Below are 19,324 nucleotides of genomic sequence, written 5' to 3' on the forward strand. Positions count from 1 at the left end.
TCGCCGTATTTTGAGAGCTATAATTTTTCTATATTTCAGCCGGCAGAGTCATATGCAGGCTTGTTTTTTGTGGGACGAGCTGACGTTTTCATTGCTACCATTTTCGGGCACATAACGATTTTTGATCGCTTTCTACTCCTATTTTTGTGGAGGCAGAATGAACTAAAACCAGCAATTCAGGAATTGTTTTTTTTTTTTTTTCTCCATTCCGTGTGTGGTAAAATTAGTATGGCAGCTTTATTCTTCGGTCACTACGATTACAGCGATACCTCATTTATATCTTTTTTTATGTTTTGGCGTTTATTACACAATAAAAACTTTTATAGAAAAAAATATTTTTGCATCACTTTATTCTGAGAGCTATAACTTTTTTATTTTTTCGCTGATGATGCTGTATGGAGGCTTTTTTTTTGTGGGACAAAATGAAGTTTTCAGTGGTACCATGTTTATTTATATCCGTCTTTTTGATCGCGTGCTATTGCACTTTTTCCAAGTGGTATGATGATATCACTTGGAAAAAGTATAATTTGCTACTTTTTTGTGTTTTGTTTTTTTTTAACGGCGTTCACTGAAGGAGTTAACTAGTGACGCTTTGGGATTTTTATGGACGCGGCAATACCATGTGTATTTTTTTTTTGTTTATTTTATTTTTTTTACATAAAAATGTGTATTTTTAGGGGAATTTTTTTAAAATTATTTTTTTTTTTTTTACATATTTTTGTAAAAAAAAATTTTTTACCTAGTCCCTTTATGGGACTTTCACTTTTTAACTTTGATTTTCAGGTATCATACATTGCAATGCTCCAGCATTGCAATGTATTATACCTATAGAGAAAGCTTCTGTGAGCATGGTCTCAGAGGCTTTCCGTAGCTGGATGATTCGGGGGTTGTCATGACAACCCCGGGTCATCATGGCTGAGATCGGGCCCCACGATTACTTCACAGGGATGCCGATCTGAGGCAGAGGGAGCCCCCAACCCTCTGCCTCCCCCCTGAATACTGATCGTGCTCTATCGCAGCAGTCAGGGGGTTAACATCCAGGGGCGGGCGCGGAGGCCACTCCTGGCTGTCAGTGCAGGAAGCTCAGACACTGCAGCGCTGAGCTCCTGCACTTATCGGGCAGGAGATGCTGAAATTTCAGCATCTCCTGCCCGATCGCGCTGTGTTTGGTCAGTCAGATTAACTGACCAATCACAGTGCTCTGGGTGCGGGGACCGGCTGCAAGGGTCCCCGCACCACTTGAGTGCCTGTCAGCTGTCGTAGACAGCTGTCGGCACTGAACTGTCACTGCGTTTTTACACGGAGTTACAGTTTAAATGCATGACGTGCATAGCCCGTCATGGTGCAGTAACTTACACCCGGCCATGACTGACTGTGCACGTCAATAGATGTTAAGGGGCTAAGCCCATCCTGGTTAATGTGTGCATTAGGATGTATTTTCTGCTACATGTTTGTATGTAATGTGTACATACTGATTTGATACAGCTATATAATCTTGAGCATTGAATATATATGTGGAGCTAGGGAAAGCGAAGCACCCCTAATCGGACACTAGATGGGGCACACTATTGTTCATTAGCAAAAGCCCTGTACATAGTTAACTTAGAGAAAACAAAAAGCAAAAAACACAAATATCCTGAACTAAAAAGTAAAAAATGTATACTGCAAATAATGCATAAAGGTAATAATAATAAAGGTATTTAGTAAACATAATTTTGATCAAAATAATGTACAAGCCATCCCGCCACGTCACGGCAACCCTTGTGGGACAGTCCCTACTCTAGTATTTAAAACCTTTTCACTTTCCAAGTGGCGTGAATGTGAATAAGGGTCGAGCGGCTGAACCACTAGTAACAGCTTAGGCCAGACTGGATGGCTTTCCTAGCTCAGAAAGAGGGCGGTCACACCCATATATGCACTGAATGCACAATGAAATGAATAAAAAACAAATCTGAACTGAGAAAAGTAAGTTAATGTGTATGCACAATATAAGTGCATATCAACACATGACCATTAACCAGAGAAAACAAAAAGCAAAAAACACAAATATCCTGAACTAAAAAGTAAAAAATGTATACTGCAAATAATGCATAAAGGTAATAATAATAAGGGTATTTAGTAAACATAATTTTGATCAAAATAATGTACAAGCCATCCCGCCACGTCACGGCAACCCTTGTGGGACAGTCCCTACTCTAGTATTTAAAACCTTTTCACTTGCCAAGTGGCGTGAATGTGAATAAGGGTCGAGCTGCTGAACCACTAGTAACTACCCTTATTATTATTACCTTTATGCATTATTTGCAGTATACATTTTTTACTTTTTAGTTCAGGATATTTGTGTTTTTTGCTTTTTGTTTTCTCTGGTTAATGGTCATGTGTTAATATGCACTTACATTGTGCATACACATTAACTTACTTTTCTCAGTTCAGATTTGTTTTTTATTCATTTCATTGTGCATTCAGTGCATATAGGGGTGTGACCGCCCTTTTTCTGAGCTGGGAAAGCCATCCAGTCTGGCCTAAGCTGTTACAAGTGGTTCAGCCGCTCGACCCTTATTCACATTCACGCCACTTGGCAAGTGATAAGGTTTTAAATACTAGAGTAGGGACTGTCCCACAAGGGTTGCCGTGACGTGGCGGGATGGCTTGTACATTATTTTGATCAAAATTATGTTTACCAAATACCCTTATTATTATTACCTTTATGCATTATTTGCAGTATATTTTTTACTTTTTAGTTCAGGATATTTGTGTTTTTTGCTTTTTGTTTTCTCTGGTTAATGGTCATGTGTTGATATGCACTTACATTGTGCATACACATTAACTTACTTTTCTCAGTTCAGATTTGTTTTTTATTGTTTTTTATAGTTAACTTAGGAGGAGCCAGCTGTGGGCGAGGGGAATTTCCTGTTTTCTAGTCAGTGAAGCTTGGGAGCTGAGACTGGCTAGTCGGGCCTGTGAGCCCAGAAGGGCCAGAGGGCCCGTGTAGGGTGGATTGACTCTGTAATGTTCAAGGAAGATAGCCCAGACATCCAGGACCTGCAGTGAGCAGCAGAGACAACAGTCTGACAACAGTGAGGAGCAGAAGCTTGAGAAGTGTTCCTGAGCAGTATAGGGACGCAGGTCACTCATCATGTGGCAGCACATTGCATGGGCTGATGCCCTCAGATCTGGGGCGAAATGGCTGAAGGAACCTCCAAGCGCACAGAGTCTAAACAGGGAGGATGCTGCGTTACCGCAAAAAGCGGTATGACCCTGTAATGTACTGAAGGACTGAAGCAGGGAAAGTAGAGAAGGTGGACTGTATGGAACCCTGTGCTGATGTTGTTACTGACAAGGATGTGCTGTGAAACGAATAAAGTGTTACGTTTTGAGTTTGAACTGGACTCTGTCTCCTTATATGCAACAGCGACCACAGCAGAACTTCAGCAACCCTGATGGGACCCTGATGGTACAGAGGGTGAAGCAGAAGGGATGCTACAAAGGGGACAGTATTTTCACATACCATCTGTCACCATGTACAGATGATATCAGTGTGAAGGGGGGCTTAGGGCTTAAGCTGTCAGTCGGTTCTGATTTCTCTTCATCCTGAAACTCCTCTTGTAAATGGAAACCTTCCCTATGTTTGCTGTGCTGCAGTACTCGCTCTGCTCTTGTAGGCCGGAAGCCTCTCCCATATCTATGTCCTTGGGACCAGGATCAGTGACACACACAGGAGACATTTGGTCCGGTGCAACAGGTTCTCCTTGACTTTACAGTTTGGATACATTCAGCTGCGGCATGCATTATGGGGCAGAGCCCCATCCAGTAGTTGTTCCCGTTACATAGTACATTAGAAGATATTGCCTCCAGTCTACCCAAACTGTCTCCATCTCAACAGCTTCTGTTGGTACTAGTGACTTCCTGTCCGACAACCCAGCTTTCCTGAATATCACCACCGTTCCCTCTAGCTCTTACCTGACTGGCCTCTTCCTCTTAGGAGGGAATGAGACATGGATTCCAATGCCTACTCCGGGCCATAGGCCCCGAACTGTCCATGGATCTGCGCTAGATGTCCGATGTGTCCTCATGCTGTTTGGAAACTTGATACTGTTAGGGCCTATTGCACTTGTACTTGAACCTTTCACTAACACTGTCTAAGACTCCTTATCTAGGAAGTGCTTCCCATTTTTGTCTGATATAACCCCTTCCAGTATGTAGGTTATTCCCAAACAATTTAACTGCGTCTTACCCTGTGTGTACTAACTATATCCCTACAGCCTTTCACTGGTTCCCTTATTGAATGACCCTCCCCACTCCCTGGAGGCAGCCTTAAGATTTAGCCATATATATTGAAAATAAAAACAATTTGAGCAAATTTAACCCACTTGGCACAACGTCTTCTTGAGCTACTGCTCAGCCTCTCACACGTGTACCAGGGTAGTTTGTTATTCATCACGGCATTGTGCTAGGTTTCCATCTCTCTCTATATATAATAAAGCCCTGTTCTCATTAATACTATAATTTGTATCTGCTCTGCCACAATATCAACATATGGGAAATATTCTTCCCTGCGATGTCCTTGTTATGAATGAGTAATTCATGAGAAATAGTCATTTACAGCAAGTGTTTGGCCTTGGGAAGTACTACAATATGCGCACAAGACATCGGTGGGTAAATGCGCTATTCCTGGATTCTGTGCATAAAACTGAAGCGGAGGTGAAAAAAAAGGTACAAGAAGCGAAAAAATTACTTCCTGCAAATAAAGCTGCTATTTCAATGATTGCCAGATATGACCTTTCTGTGATTTAATTATCAAGATGAGGGGCAGTACTAATACATAGGAATCATATCAGCTCATGTTATAGCGGTATCAGCGATGAAACTCACCTCCTTGAATATTGAGGTCAAATATACGGTAAGGTGCGATAACACACGGGAAGAGTCTAACATGACATCTATAAATACATCTGCTGTAACTCCTCAAGCCTTATTCAGAATTCAGGGATTTTCCCCTCTTCCCATTGAGCCAATCAATCATCTGATTTATTTTTGATTGTTTTTTATGTTCTATATTTCCATTTTGGTCTTTGACCATAGGTGATGTTTCCAGAGTGCGATTTTTATAGAAGTTTTGAGACTTACACAAACTTTGGTTTTCACAAATTTTGCCTCTTCAGTGTTTTACTGGTGGCAATTTGCATTAACAGGGTTGTCCGGCCTTGGAGTACAAGCCTGCATTCACTCTATGAGACTGGAGACATGTGAAACCTCACAAACACATACCGTGCTCGCTATCAGGATTATCCGATGTCGGCACTAGGTCATATGACCACAAGTATGCAATTTGCATACTTCCGGTCACATTCCAACTAGACTTGTCCAACTTGTATTGAGCAATCATCCAAATAGAAAAGGAAGCCAAATTCAAAATATAAAAATATACATATTTTATTGAGATATGATTAAAATTACAAGCAAAAAACAAAAGGAAATATTAAAAGTGGGTACTGTAAAAATCACCACAACAGGAGGTAAGAAGAAGTAAAGTCGAGATAATATATATCCTTCTTTTTCAGAAATTACTGATCCAAATATAAATAGATATATGCTCATTCAAATACATGCCAAAATTTTTTGTATAGATAGTAGATGCAAGAGTGCAAATGTACAAGGAATAGCATGAGAAGGCATGGTAAAGGAATGAGAAAATACTTGTGCAAAATGCGGCAAAAAGGAATAAAGAGGACAGTGTGTTACCTCAAGTGGTGGGCAGGAGGGTCCCTGACGCGCGTTTCGCGGCTGCTTTCTCAAGGGGCGCCCCTTGAGAAAGCAGCCGCGAAACGCACGTCGGGGACCCTCCTGCCCACCACTTGAGGTAACACACTGTCCTCTTTATTCCTTTTTGCCGCATTTTGCACAAGTATTTTCTACTATCTATACAAAAAATTTTGGCATGTATTTGAATGAGCATATATCTATTTATATTTGGATCAGTAATTTCTGAAAAAGAAGGATATATATTATCTCGACTTTACTTCTTCTTACCTCCTGTTGTGGTGATTTTTACAGTACCCACTTTTAATATTTCCTTTTGTTTTTTGCTTGTGATTTTAATCATATCTCAATAAAATATGTATATTTTTATATTTTGAATATGGCTTCCTTTTCTATTTGGATGATTTAGTATTGAAGCTCTCTTTTGCCTAGACTTTTCCTATTTTGATTATTGTATTGAGCAATGCAGCGCACATCTAGTTGGCATGTGACAGCGTGGTGCCCCTGAGGCTCAGTCGCCACAGAGGTACTGCACTTTCTCCTAAGGTGTAGTGCCCCACCACCTAGGTAAGTTGGGAACTCCTTTCCACACTCCGACACCTGCATCCCACACACAGGATAGTTCAGTAGGTCCACATAGCAGCTCCAGGCTGGGGGTAGCAGAGCACCCTTCGTGGAACCCTGCTTTGTAACACGAGATGTGCTGGGAGTTGGGTGGAGTTAGTATAAAAGAGAGGGAAAGTTCAGAATTAGAGGTCAGTCTGGCAGAGGCCAGGGAGAGAGCAGGCTGACAGCAGGTCAGCCTGACGAAAGTGAGGCGGAGGAAGACAGTCAGTCAGGAGAGGCTGAGGACTGGTCTTAGTGGAAGATCTCCCGTGGAATGGAATAGAAGGAAGAATGCTGGAGCTGCCTCAGTGATCTGAGCCAGCTGGCACGGGAGAGAGAAGAGAAGGTGAAAGACGTAGACCTGCAACCTCAGCTTCCATAAGAGAGAGAAGGAACAGAGCGGAACGAAGGAGTAGGAGAACAGAGAGGAGTTGTGGGTTGGAAGAGGAACCCTGCCTCTAGGTTCTCAGCGCAAGGCCGGGGCCCGGTCCCCGAGGTTGTATGGACACTTATGGTTCTGCAGCGGACACCGGTGGAGTAGTTGACTGTAAATGCACTACTCCCATCCAAGACTTGGGACACAACATCAACCGATTCGTGAGCAAGGACTCTGAGAGGAGTCCCCCGATAAAGGCTACAGCTGTCTGTCATACAAGTGAGGTTCTAGGAACATCTGACAGGAGGAATTCCAGAGAACTAGGGTACTGAAGTTCTTCACACTAAAAGGCGTAATAGAGGAGTAGATCAGGAAAGGCACATGTTGGCGGAGTGTTGGAGAGGAGAACCCTGACTTGCCCGGGAGGTTGATTGAGTCTCTACCCCGGAGGACACGGCACGGAGGCAGGCACCAGTGGGTACCATGAACTGTGAGTAAAGCTTTGAAACTGCAAGCCCAGGTGTCCTCCATTCATTCGCCGCTAACCCCTTCAGCACCGCTACATCTGGGTACCAGCATCTATACCATTCTGCGCCTCTCCTCATCCATTGCACCTACACTGCCCTGGGACTACAGCTCCACCTGTGGGGAGCTACACCATCTTTGCTGCACCACACCATCAGTCCCAACGGATCTGCATGCAGCGTTGGCTTACCATCTCCCTTGCCAAACACCACGGGTGGCGTCACGAACTATTCAAATAAACTTTAACACCATTAACATCACCGCCATTGATATTGGGTACCCAGGGACACGGACCGGGTCACTGCTGCTGTGACACATTCCCCCTGACACCGGCCCGGTACCGAGTTCCCCGCTGCCCTGGGTGTGAGGGCCGACCCAGCAGCATGTATGTGAATCACATACTTACGATCACACTCCCATACTCTCCCAGAATCAGCACCAGTGAATCTTGACAGTGTACACACTGCATGTACTGTAACTGATTCATAAGTCAACAGTCACAGAGAGACTGCAGCCTTGTACCCCAAGCCTTTACATTGTGATGAAAAGTGATCAGATGAGTTTCAAATGTAAAATCAGACATTTATTGATCATCAAAGACTTCAAAAAGAAGTTCAATTGCTGTGAAGAAGCCTTCAGGTCACCCAAGAAAGTCCAGCAAGTATCAAGACTGTCTACTAAAGAGGATTGAGATTCAATACCAATGCAGAGCTTGCCCAGGAATGGCAGCAGGCAGGAGTCAGTGCATCTGCATGCACAATGAGTTGAAGGCTTTTGGGGGCAGGCTGGTGTCAAGAAGGGAAGCAAAGAAGCCACTTACCTTGAAGAAAAACATCAAGGACAGAATGACATTATGCAAGAAGATAGTTTAAAAATTAGAATAAAAAATGCAGTAATATAACCACTGCCAAGTATGACAGACAGGCCGGTAAAATCTACATAAGAAATTATTCAATTTATACAAAGCTATTCGTCCCAACATTGGATTATACCATATAACACTAGAGATAACATTGGGATAGCGCTCTGAGTACAAATAATGTAGTATATACTATGTGCAGTCCTATGTAACATTTTCTGTACATAGAGAGAGTTATCACTGTTATCTCTAGTCTTATGTAACAAGGTGGCACGGGGTGGTAGTCATAGGCAAGTCCACCAGGTCATAGTCAGTGAGAACCCCGGCCCCTTGCACATGAAAGAGCAGTTCTAGTCAAAGCACCAGGTCACAGTGGGTTACCTCAGGATCACAGCTGCTCTCTATGTTGAAACGGCAACCTCTGGATGCATCACATGTCACACTTTGTAGGGCCCAACAGTGGCAACTTGTTTAATAGGTATGGAGTATAGAAGAAGGTAACAATTCCTGATCTGTCCCTATTCATAGCAATGGCTGCGGCAACAGAGGCAATGGCTCCCAGAAGCTACAAGTCCCTTGTGAGGCACACACAGCCCACTGGCAGCTCTGCTCTTCTCCAGGGGTATAACCAGCTCCCAGCAGGGGAGCACACCCTGACAGCCTTCTCGGGCACTGAACTGTAGACAGAGACTTCCTGCCTGCTTGGAGGCAGCTAAGCCAGCCCCTGAATTAAAAAACATTTCCTTTCCCTAAACTAATATATATATATATATATATATATATATATATATATATATATATATATATATATATATATATATTACATGGTACAATGGTAACAGTAAAACAAAGCAAACACAGCACATACATTAATATACATAGCAAGCATTACAGTACAACACACATAAATGACCACATACTGGGAAGAAGAGAGGGGAGGCAAATGAGGGTCTCTGCCACCTCCTTACATCCCTCCCCCCTAAAAAATGGTCGGCCCCAACCATAAAGACCTCTGTATGGGTAAAACAATACATATGAAACATCAGGGTAACAAACTCCAGTCAAGGCGAAGAAAAGTGTCTCAATCTCTCACTCAAAGCGGGTCCAGCTGACCCTGGTGCCCTTGCTCCTGGGATCAGTAAAAGTCATCCTGGCCCAATGGCCAATTTATCCAACATTCTTGACCCAGCTTGGTCCTTGGGTCCTCCTGATTAAGCTCTCCCCCTCCCCCTTTGACCAGACCACCTGCTTAGCAGCACATTGGTACACTGTGCTCAACAGGTGGCTAGTCCAAGGTAAAAAGGGACAAAGTTCCAGGTTAAAAGAGTTCATTCCTTGCACCAGCCGCAGGCACAGTCCCTGTCAGTCAACCCTCATTGGGCTTCCAGGCCCGCGATCCAGCAAGGGGTGCGCAAATGAACTTGGAGGAGGGGAAAAATAAATTAACACAGTCCTTACTTTGTGACCACGTTGGTCACTCCTGACATTTCAGTCCTTGGGTGCTATGTAGGGCTCACTGCTCTCTCAGGGACGCAGAACAGTCCCTCTTACTCCACATGTGGAACCGGCACTACTCAAACATTGTTCTTAAAGGGGCCACATCACTCAATACTCGACGCGGGTTACTGTAATGGGCCGCATGCGGAGACTGCGCAACAATATTGGTGTGGGATGAGGATCCACTGGAGGAGTCTCCACTGTTCCTTCTGCTGTGCACCCCCTACAGTGGCAGTCCCACAGCTCCCATAGCTTCTGGCTCTGCTACATCTGCGGCCGCCTCACTGCGTCTAGGCGCTGCTTCCTCTTGCTTATCTGCAAGACCTGCGGCCATCGGCCGTTCTCCATGCTGACCCTCCTGCGGTGGTTCATCCTCTGGATCTGATGCCTTCTCCACTGCCACCGCGTATGGCCCACGGGGCCCCTGCACCTTGACTAATGCGACACTGTCCTGTAGCTGCGGGGGACATCCAGAAACAACAGATCCCGCATTAACATATACCTTCGCTCTGGTTTCGGCCTCCTGGATAAAGCCGTATCCCCTTGCAAGGTCAAGATGGAGGACCACACCACTGGTCATCCAGCCAGCCATAGCCCCTTTGTCGGGGTGCTGCAACTCTTGGACAACGTGGCATTCCTGAAGCTTCTTCTACTTGATGACACTCCGGATCCACTGAGCCTCCCTCGCTGTGGGTACCCGGGGTTCCTCCGCGTACATGCTGCAGGTGCAGGACAGGACAGGGGCGGACCAGGAGAACACAGGTGTTGCCAACACCAGAGAGGACGGTGGAGTCGGGAGACGTGGTGCAGCCAGATACGACAGCGGGGCCACAGGAGGTGCAGGGGCAGCAGTCAGGTCGGCAGATCATTCGGATGGACACTTCCTACTCACCACCGCTGCATCCCGTGACAGTCCTCCTGTGTGGCCGCAGGGATCGGTGACTGCAGCCGCAATGATCCCCCTCATTGCAGCTTCTAATATCCTCCGGGCTCCTTTCGGTTTCGGCTCCTCCAGTTACGCGGGTTCCTCGTTCTCCACCAGCTGCTTGTCCGGCCGCCGGAAAGGATGACAATCTTCGAGCTCCTCCGACCACCAGGTCTCAAACGCAGGCCCGTCTCCAATTAGACCACGAATCGCCTCCAGTTCAGGCAGTCGATGCCATCGTGGAAAGATGCGCTGCGCCTCTTCATCACGTCCAGCAATGGCGTCTTGTCCATTAACAGGTAGTCACTCTATGCCAGGCTCCTCCCATTCATAGGTGGGGTCACTTCCTGCGGCTCCACCCGTTTCTTCAGATTCTGCTGTGGGGCGGGAGCTCTCTCATCATGGGCATACATCACAGCGAGGTGTGGCCTTCTTTCTTCTGGTGCCAAATCTTTTGCATGACGCCCACAAAAGGTGGCACCCTCCTTCATTTTTGCGCTACTGGCTGTCTCCTTACCAGTGTTCGGCGCCATCTTAAAGTCACTGTTAGCTGCCATCTTTAACTCTTTCACGGCAGTCAACATCTCAAAATCACTGTCAGCCGCCATCTTCAATTCCTTCACGGCCGTCAACAATTCACAAGGCTCGGGAGTCTTCTACATCAGCATTTTTAAATCACTGTCAATCCCTCATCCGGTTCCAATTCGGAAAGGTGCCAGGAACGCCATCTCAGCTGCTCCTGTCCCGGTCGCACACCCTGGATCCTTCTCTGGCAGTCTTAGGGTTTCAGGGCTGCTGGGTTTGATCCTGCCGACTACACCAAAAGTAACAAGGTGCCACGGGATGATAGTCATGGGCGAGTCCACTAGGTCACAGTCAGTGAGCACCCCGGCCCCTTGCACTTGAAAGGGCATTTCTAGTCCCAGCACCAGGTGACAGTGGGCTACCTCAGGATTACGGCTGCTCTCCATGTTGGAACAGCGTCCTCTGGATGCATCACATGTAACACTTTGTAGGGCCCAACAGCGGCAACTTGTTTAATAAGGATGGAGTATAAAAGAATTCCTTATCTGTCCCTATTCACAGCAATGGCTGCAGCAACAGAGGCAATGGCTCCCAGTTGGCTCCCAGGAGCTACAAATCCGTTGTGAGGCACACACACAGCCCTTGTGCCTGCTGCCCGACAGTCCACTGGCAGCTCTGCTCTTCTTCAGGGGTATAACCAGCTCCCAGCAGGTTCAGCCTGCCTGGGCACTGAACTCCAGACAGGGACTTCCTGTCTGCTTGGAGGCTGCTAAGCCAGCCCCCTGAATTAAGCATTTCCTAGCCCTAAACTAACATATTATATGTAATATACAGTACATATATATATATATATATATTTATATATATATTTACTGGGCACAGTAACCCACTATGCCTGGGCATAGTAACCAACTGTGGTTAGTTATTACAAATTATAATGATTATATTGCACATAAAAACCGTGCATCTAATCCTATCCTGTGTGATACTGTCTGCTGAGCCTTTTACCTAATATTATTCTGTGAGATACTGTGTGCTGAGCTGCGTATCTAATCCTATCCTGTGTTATACTGTCTGCTGAGCAGTGTAGCTATTCCTATCCTGTGTGATACTGACTGCTGAGCTGTGTATCTAATCCTATCCTGTGTGATACTGACTGCTGAGCTGTGTATCTAATCCTATCCTGTGTGATACTGCCTGCAGAGCCATGTGTCTAATCCTCTCCTGTGTGATACTGACTGCTGAGCTGTGTATCTAATCCTATCCTGTGTGATACTGACTGCTGAGCCGTGTATCTAATCCTATCCTGTGTGATACTGACTGCTGAGCTATGCATCTAATCCTATCCTGTGTGATACTGCCTGCAGAGCCATGTGTCTAATCCTCTCCTGTGTGATACTGACTGCTGAGCTGTGTATCTAATCCTATCCTGTGTGATACTGACTGCTGAGCCGTGTATCTAATCCTATCCTGTGTGATACTGACTGCTGAGCTGTGCATCTAATCCTATCCTGTGTGATACTGCCTGCTGAGCCGTGTATCTAATCCTATCCTGTGTGATACTGGGCTCCCCCTGCAGTCTGTGTCAGAGGGTGGTCTGTGTTGGCACGGTAATAAATTGTGTTATTTCCAGCTTTACAGAAGGACGATAACACCATAGAAATGATAAGAATAATAGGCCTCAGTTACCACAACTGTCTACAAAGAAAACTGTTGCTGATAGCAACCAATCAAAGCTCATTTTTCATCTTTTAAACAGCTCTGGGACAGCATGGCGAGTTTTGAGTGGCGACTTTTGTGTTTCGACTTTTATGTGGCGAGGTTGGTGTATGTGTAGTGAAATGTGTGCTGAGGGTGGTATATGTGTTGAAGCACGTGGTAGTGTGTGGCGCATTTTGTGTGTGTTCATATCCCCGTATGGTGAGTATCCCATGTCAGGGCCCCACCTTAGCAACTGTACGGTATATACAGTTTGGCGCCATCGCTCTCATTCTTTAAAGAGAATCTGTCACCCTTTTTTTCGGCTTGCAGCTGCCGGCATAGACATCAGGGGCTTATCTACACCATTCTGTAATGCTGTAGATAAGTCTCCGATGTAACCAGAAAGAGAAGAAAAACACGTTATATTATACTCACCGGGGTGGGCGGTCCGGTGGGCGTTTCAGTCTGGTCCGACGCCTCCCTTATTCATGCGATGACGTCCTCTTCTCCCGTCCTGTAATGGCTCCGGCGCACTGCTCTGCCCTGTTGAGAGCAGAGCAGAGTCCTGCAGTGCGCAGGCATCTGGAGAGGTCCGGCGCCTGCGCACTGCAGAATTCTGCTCAGCCCTCAACAGGGCAGAGCAGTGCGCTTGCGCCGCAGCCATTACAGGACGGGAGAAGAGGACGTCATCGCATGAAGAAGGGAGGCGTCGGACCAGACTGAAACGCCCACCGGACCGCCCACCCCGGTGAGTATAATATAACGTGTTTTTCTTCTCTTTCAGGTTACATCGGAGACTTATCTACAGCATTACAGAATGCTGTAGATAAGCCCCCCCGATGTCTATGCCGGAAGCTAATAGGGGCTAAAAAGGGTGACAGATTCCCTTTAAGTCCCCCTTGTTCACCTCTGGCAGCTGTCAATTTGCCTCCAACACTTTTCCTTTCACTTTTTCCCCATTATGTAAATAGGGGCAAAATTGTTTGGTGAATTGGAACGCGCAAGGTTAAAATTTCACCTCACAACATAGCCTATGACGCTCTCGAGGTCCAGATGTGTGACTGTGCCAAATTTTGTGGCTGTAGCTGCGACGGTGCAGATGCCATTCCCGGACATACACAGTGCACACACATACATACATACATACACACCCACATTGAGCTTTATATATTAGATTACATGGTACAATGGTAACACAATAAAACAAGGCAATTACAGCACATTAATATAGATAGCAAGCATTACAGTACAACACACATAAATGGCCTCAAACCGGGAAGGAGAGCGGGGAGGCAGATGAGGGTCTCCACCACCTCATTACACCTACATGGGACTGAAGCTGACACCTACTCAGATGCATAGCTAGGGGATCAGCTCAGGGGGTGTGCAAAACATGTGAGTGGGGCCCTACCCGGTAACCCTGATTACAATAATTGTGGTACACTGATATTAGTGCCATGTGGTCACCATATGGTGATAGATAGCATTCCAGCAGAACATACAAGTGATTGCAGCACAATCACAGATAGTGACTTACAGCTGATGTTCTGCCTGATGGAGTCATTCACTTTTCTCATGTTTTTCATCTGGCCCAGACCAACATGACGACTTCTCCAGCCAGGACTCGTCTGCAGAGAATACAACAAATGTTACAAAGAAGGAAGAAAAAGACCGGGTTTTTCAATGTATCCGCGCTGACCACACAAGGACAGAAATATTCTTCATAGCTTTATTGTGCTGACGTGTTTCGTGGCAGATCTGCCACTTCCTCAGAGCCAAAGAATGTCCTTTGTGACATTGGTATCTACGGGAGTCTGCAGTGACCACTGGTTCCTTTCACATTCTGCAAGGGGTTGTGACTGTTCACAACCTGTAAAAGTGAGTGCACTAACCGTGTATTGTCACCCAAAAAATCACTTTTATTGCCCTATGTGCGCTCTCTTTCCTTAATTTGAGAATACAACAAAGACACATCTGACTTTTCACATTTCCAGCACCGTCTCCATCTATCCCCAAACTGCACAAGCATTACATCCTACTGATACCCCAATACTGAGCAGCTGCTGCCGTATGTGTCCCTATTACTGCACCTATTGTGTGGTACAATAACAGCTCCTCTTACTGCCCCATATAATAATGTCCACCGATGTGTCACTTACATACTAATAATGCCTCCTTTGTGCCCTCTAGATGATACAATTGGCCCATAAAAAATATTAATGCCCTTTGCAAATCCTCTAGAAAACAGTGTCTACATTTACCCCTTTGACGTCCACAATACTCTGAGAGTGCCTATAACAATGTGACATGCGGAAATAGTCCTAACTGCTGTTGCCTCAAAAGCATCCAGCAACTAGAGGCGTTAACACAGTCACAAGAGACAGGGAGTGGTTAGCAGAGCCCCAGGGGGATTATGGGAAACTTGTCTACATTCTGGCAGCAGCAAAGGGATGAGTGGTGTATGATTTGTCTCTAAAATATGTTCAGGCAAGTGAACCATAGGGACACAGGATTCCATTACAGAGTGGAGCTGGGCTACCTCTATACTGCTACTGGAGAAAGTCTATCAGGAGTAGGAAGATAAGTACGATAAGAAGTTGTTTTACAGGGATAATCTCCCTCAGCAAACTCTTCCCCCCTCCTCCATCTCACTGTGCTAGCAGAAATGTTGTGTACTGCTGTGCTTTTGTAAAAAGTCTTGATCTGTGCTGAACTGTGCTAACAAGAGCATGCCTCCTGATGAAGCTGTTAAGGTGAAACGCGCGTTGAGGTTGCTGAGTGGGACTTCGTAGTGGGCACCTACCTCTAGCTATCAGCATCATGGCCTCAGGTATAATCTTCCCCTAATTTGGGGTCTCTCTTTTCATTATCTATATTGTGCTTGAATTCATGACATTGTCTGTAATATATAGATAGTTTAAATACTCACATCTAGTATTTCTTGTGTGCACAATAGAGGGATTTGATTGCTAGACTATCAAACTAACTTAATAATTCGTTACTTTGAGATTGTGTATGATGGTCTATATAATACAGGGGTGCAATCGTGTCTTGCTGCTTATCTGGTTTTTGATTGAATATTGGTATTGCTATTTATCTTATAAGCTAGACGTATTGTACTGTACTGTATTTAATCCCTAGTAGTAGGTGCTCCTCTATTTTTGTCCTAGCTGTTTTTTGTCATGTTGTGCTGTCTTTTTTACCAGCTCTCACAAACTATGTTTACAAATTTTGTATATGTATACTAAAGCCTGTTTCCACACTTCAGTTTTTTTGTGTTAGTTAAAATCCGCCAAAATGGCGGAAAGCGGATCCGTTGCTAACTGATGTGAACGGATGCCACCGGATCCGTTTTTTTTGACGGATCCGATGAATGAAGAAATTTAAAGGAACCGCTGCCGGGGAAGAAAAGAGGAGAGAGAGATAGAGAGAGAATATGCTCTTTGGAGTTAGTTGATTACTCTTGGTTTTGTACTAACAAGAGAGACTGTTAGTCAATGTGCCTCTAAGAAGCAGCTGCACTGTTATAAAGCCTGGGCTTAAGAGACTTGAATTGTACTGAAAGTGCTGACATTAACCCCTTCCCGACATCCGACGGTATATCCCGTCCATGGGACCTGGGCCCCTATGCCCATGGACGGGATAGTACGTCGGGCGCGATCAGCGGCGCCCACGTGGTGAGCGCCGCTGATCGCGGCCGGGTGTCAGCTGATTATCACAGCTGACACCCGGCACAATGTGTCAGGGGCGGTCACGGACCGCCCCCGACACGTTAACCCCTTGCACACCGCGATCAAACATGATCGCGGTGTACCGGGAGTTAAAGGGAAGCATCGGCAGGGAGGGGGCTCCCTCCGTGCTTCCCTGAGCCCCCCACAGCAGCGCAATGTGCAGCGCTGCCGCGGGGGGCTCCTTTCCTCCAGGCCCTCGAATCCAAGATGGCGACGGGGGCCTTCGGGGGCCTGAGGAAGCTGGCTTCCTCAGTGCCTGCAAAGCGCAGGCATGAGGAAGCCTTCTGCAGTGCCTGTGTCAGATCGCTGATCTGTCACAGTGATCTGTGATGTGACAGATCAGCGATCTGTCACAGGACAGTGATGTCCCACCTGGGACTATTTAATAAAGTTAAAAAAAAAATAAAAAAAAGTGTAAAAATAATTTAAAAAAAATCGCCAAATAAATTAGAAAAAAAAAAAAATATATTCCCCCAATAAATCCATTTTTTGGAAATAATAAAAAAAAAAACAATAAAAGTACACATATTAGGTATCGCCGCGTCCATAACGACCCGCCCTATAAAACTGTCCCATTAGTTAACCCCTTTAGCGAACCCCTTAAAAAATAAAAATAAAAACCGAAGCAAAAAATAATGATTTATTATCATACTGCCAAACAAAAAGTGTAATAACGCGTGATCAAAAAGACGCATATAAATATCCATGGTACCGCTGAAAACGTCATCTTGTCCCGCAAAAAACGAGCTGCCACACAGCATCATCAGCGAAAAAATAAAAAAGTTATAGCTCGTAGAATAAAGCGATGCAAAAATAATTATTTTTTATATAAAATAGTTTTCATTGCATAAAACCGACAAAAACATAAAAAAACGACCTAAATGAGGTATCGCTGTAACCGTACTGACCCGAAGAATAAAACCACTTTATCAATTTTACCGCACGCGGAACGGTGTAAACACACCCCCCCAAAAGAAATTCATGAAACGCTGGTTTTTCTTCATTCTGCGTCCCAAAAATCGGAATAAAAAGCGATCAAAAAATTTCATGTGCCCGAAAATGGTACCAATAAAAACGTCAACTCGTCCCGCAAAAAATAAGACCTCACATGACCCGGTGGGTCAAAATACGGAAAAATTATAGCTCTCAATATGTGGTGATGCAAAAACTATTTTTACAATAAAAAGCGTCTTTTAGCGTGCGACAGCCGCCAAATATAAAAACCGCCATAAATAGTAAATCAAACCCCCCGTTATCACCCCCTTAGTTAGGGAAAAATAATAAAATAAAAAAAATGTATTTATTTCCATTTTTCCATTAGGGTTAGGGCTAGGGTTAGGGCTAGGGGTGTGTTGGGGTAGGGTTAGGGCTAGGGTTAGGGTAGGGTTAGGGTTAGGGCTAGGGTTAGGGTTAGGGCTAGGGTTAGGGCTAGGGTTAGGGCTAGGGTTAGGGCTAGGGTTAGGGTTAGGGTTAGGGCTAGGGGCATGTTGGGGTTCGGGTTGGAGTTAGAATTGGGGGTTTCCACTATTTGGGCACATCAGGGGCTCTCCAAATGCAACATGGCGTCTGATCTCAATTCCAGCCAATTCTGAGTTGAAAAAGTCAAATGGTGCTCCTTCCCTTCCAAGCTCTGCCATGCGCCCAAACAGTGTTTTACCCCCACATGTAGGGTATCAGCCTACTCAGGACAAATTGCAAAACAATTTTTGGGGTCCAATTTCTCCTGTTACCCTTAGGAAAATAAAAAATTGGGGGCAAAAATATCATTTTTGTGGAAAAAAATGATTTTTTTATTTTCACGTCCGAGTGTTATAAACTTCTGTGAAGCACTTGGGGGTTCAAAGTGCTCACCACACATCTATATAAGTTCCGTGGGGGGTCTAGTGTCCAAAATAGGGTCACTTGTGGGGAGTTTCAATAGTTTAGGTACATCAGGGGCTCTCCAAACGCACATGACACCCGCAGACCATTCCATCAAAGTCTGCATTCCAAAACGTCACTACTTCCCTTCCGAGCCCCGACGTGTGCCCATACAGTAGTTTTCTCCCACATATGGGGTATCAGCATACTCAGGAGAAATTGGACAACAACTTTTAAGGTCCAATTTCTCCTGGTACCCTTGGGAAAATAAAAAAATGGTGACTAAAAGATCATGTTTGTGGAAAAAATACGAATTTTTTATTTTCACGCCCGGGCGTTATAAACTTCTGTGAAGCACTGGGGGGTTCAAAGTGCTCACCACACATCTAGATAAGTTCCTTGGGGGGTCTAGTTTACAAAATGGTGTCATTTGTGGGGGGTTTCCACTGTTTAGGTACATCAGGGGCTCTCCAAACGCACATGACACCCGCAGACCATTCCATCAAAGTCTGCATTCCAAAACGTCACTACTTCCCTTCCGAGCCCCGACGTGTGCCCATACAGTAGTTTTCTCCCACATATGGGGTATCAGCATACTCAGGACAAATTGGACAACAACTTTTAAGGTCCAATTTCTCCTGGTGCCCTTGGGAAAATAAAAAAATGGTGACTAAAAGATCATGTTTGTGGAAAAAATACGAATTTTTTATTTTCACGCCCGGGCGTTATAAACTTCTGTGAAGCACTGGGGGGTTCAAAGTGCTCACCACACATCTAGATAAGTTCCTTGGGGGGTCTAGTTTACAAAATGGTGTCATTTGTGGGGGGTTTCCACTGCTTAGGTACATTAGGGGCTCTCCAAAGGCAACATGACACCCGCAGACATTCCATCAAAGTCTGCATTCCAAAACGTCACTACTTCCCTTCCGAGCCCCGACGTGTGCCCATGCAGTAGTTTT

At 45.2% G+C, this 19,324-nt stretch overlaps 1 protein-coding gene across 5 annotated transcripts in view; it reads left to right on the top strand.

Moving 5' to 3' along the window:
• ATP2B3 (ATPase plasma membrane Ca2+ transporting 3) overlaps nucleotides 1-19,324 on the top strand; it is a 443,364-nt gene that overhangs the window by 47,284 nt on the left and 376,756 nt on the right. The gene's annotated exons all lie outside the window — the stretch shown is intronic.

Source organism: Dendrobates tinctorius, unplaced genomic scaffold (assembly GCF_039654945.1).
Source record: "Dendrobates tinctorius isolate UK_male_01 unplaced genomic scaffold, ASM3965494v1 ptg000120l, whole genome shotgun sequence".
Classification (NCBI taxonomy): domain Eukaryota; kingdom Metazoa; phylum Chordata; class Amphibia; order Anura; family Dendrobatidae; genus Dendrobates; species Dendrobates tinctorius.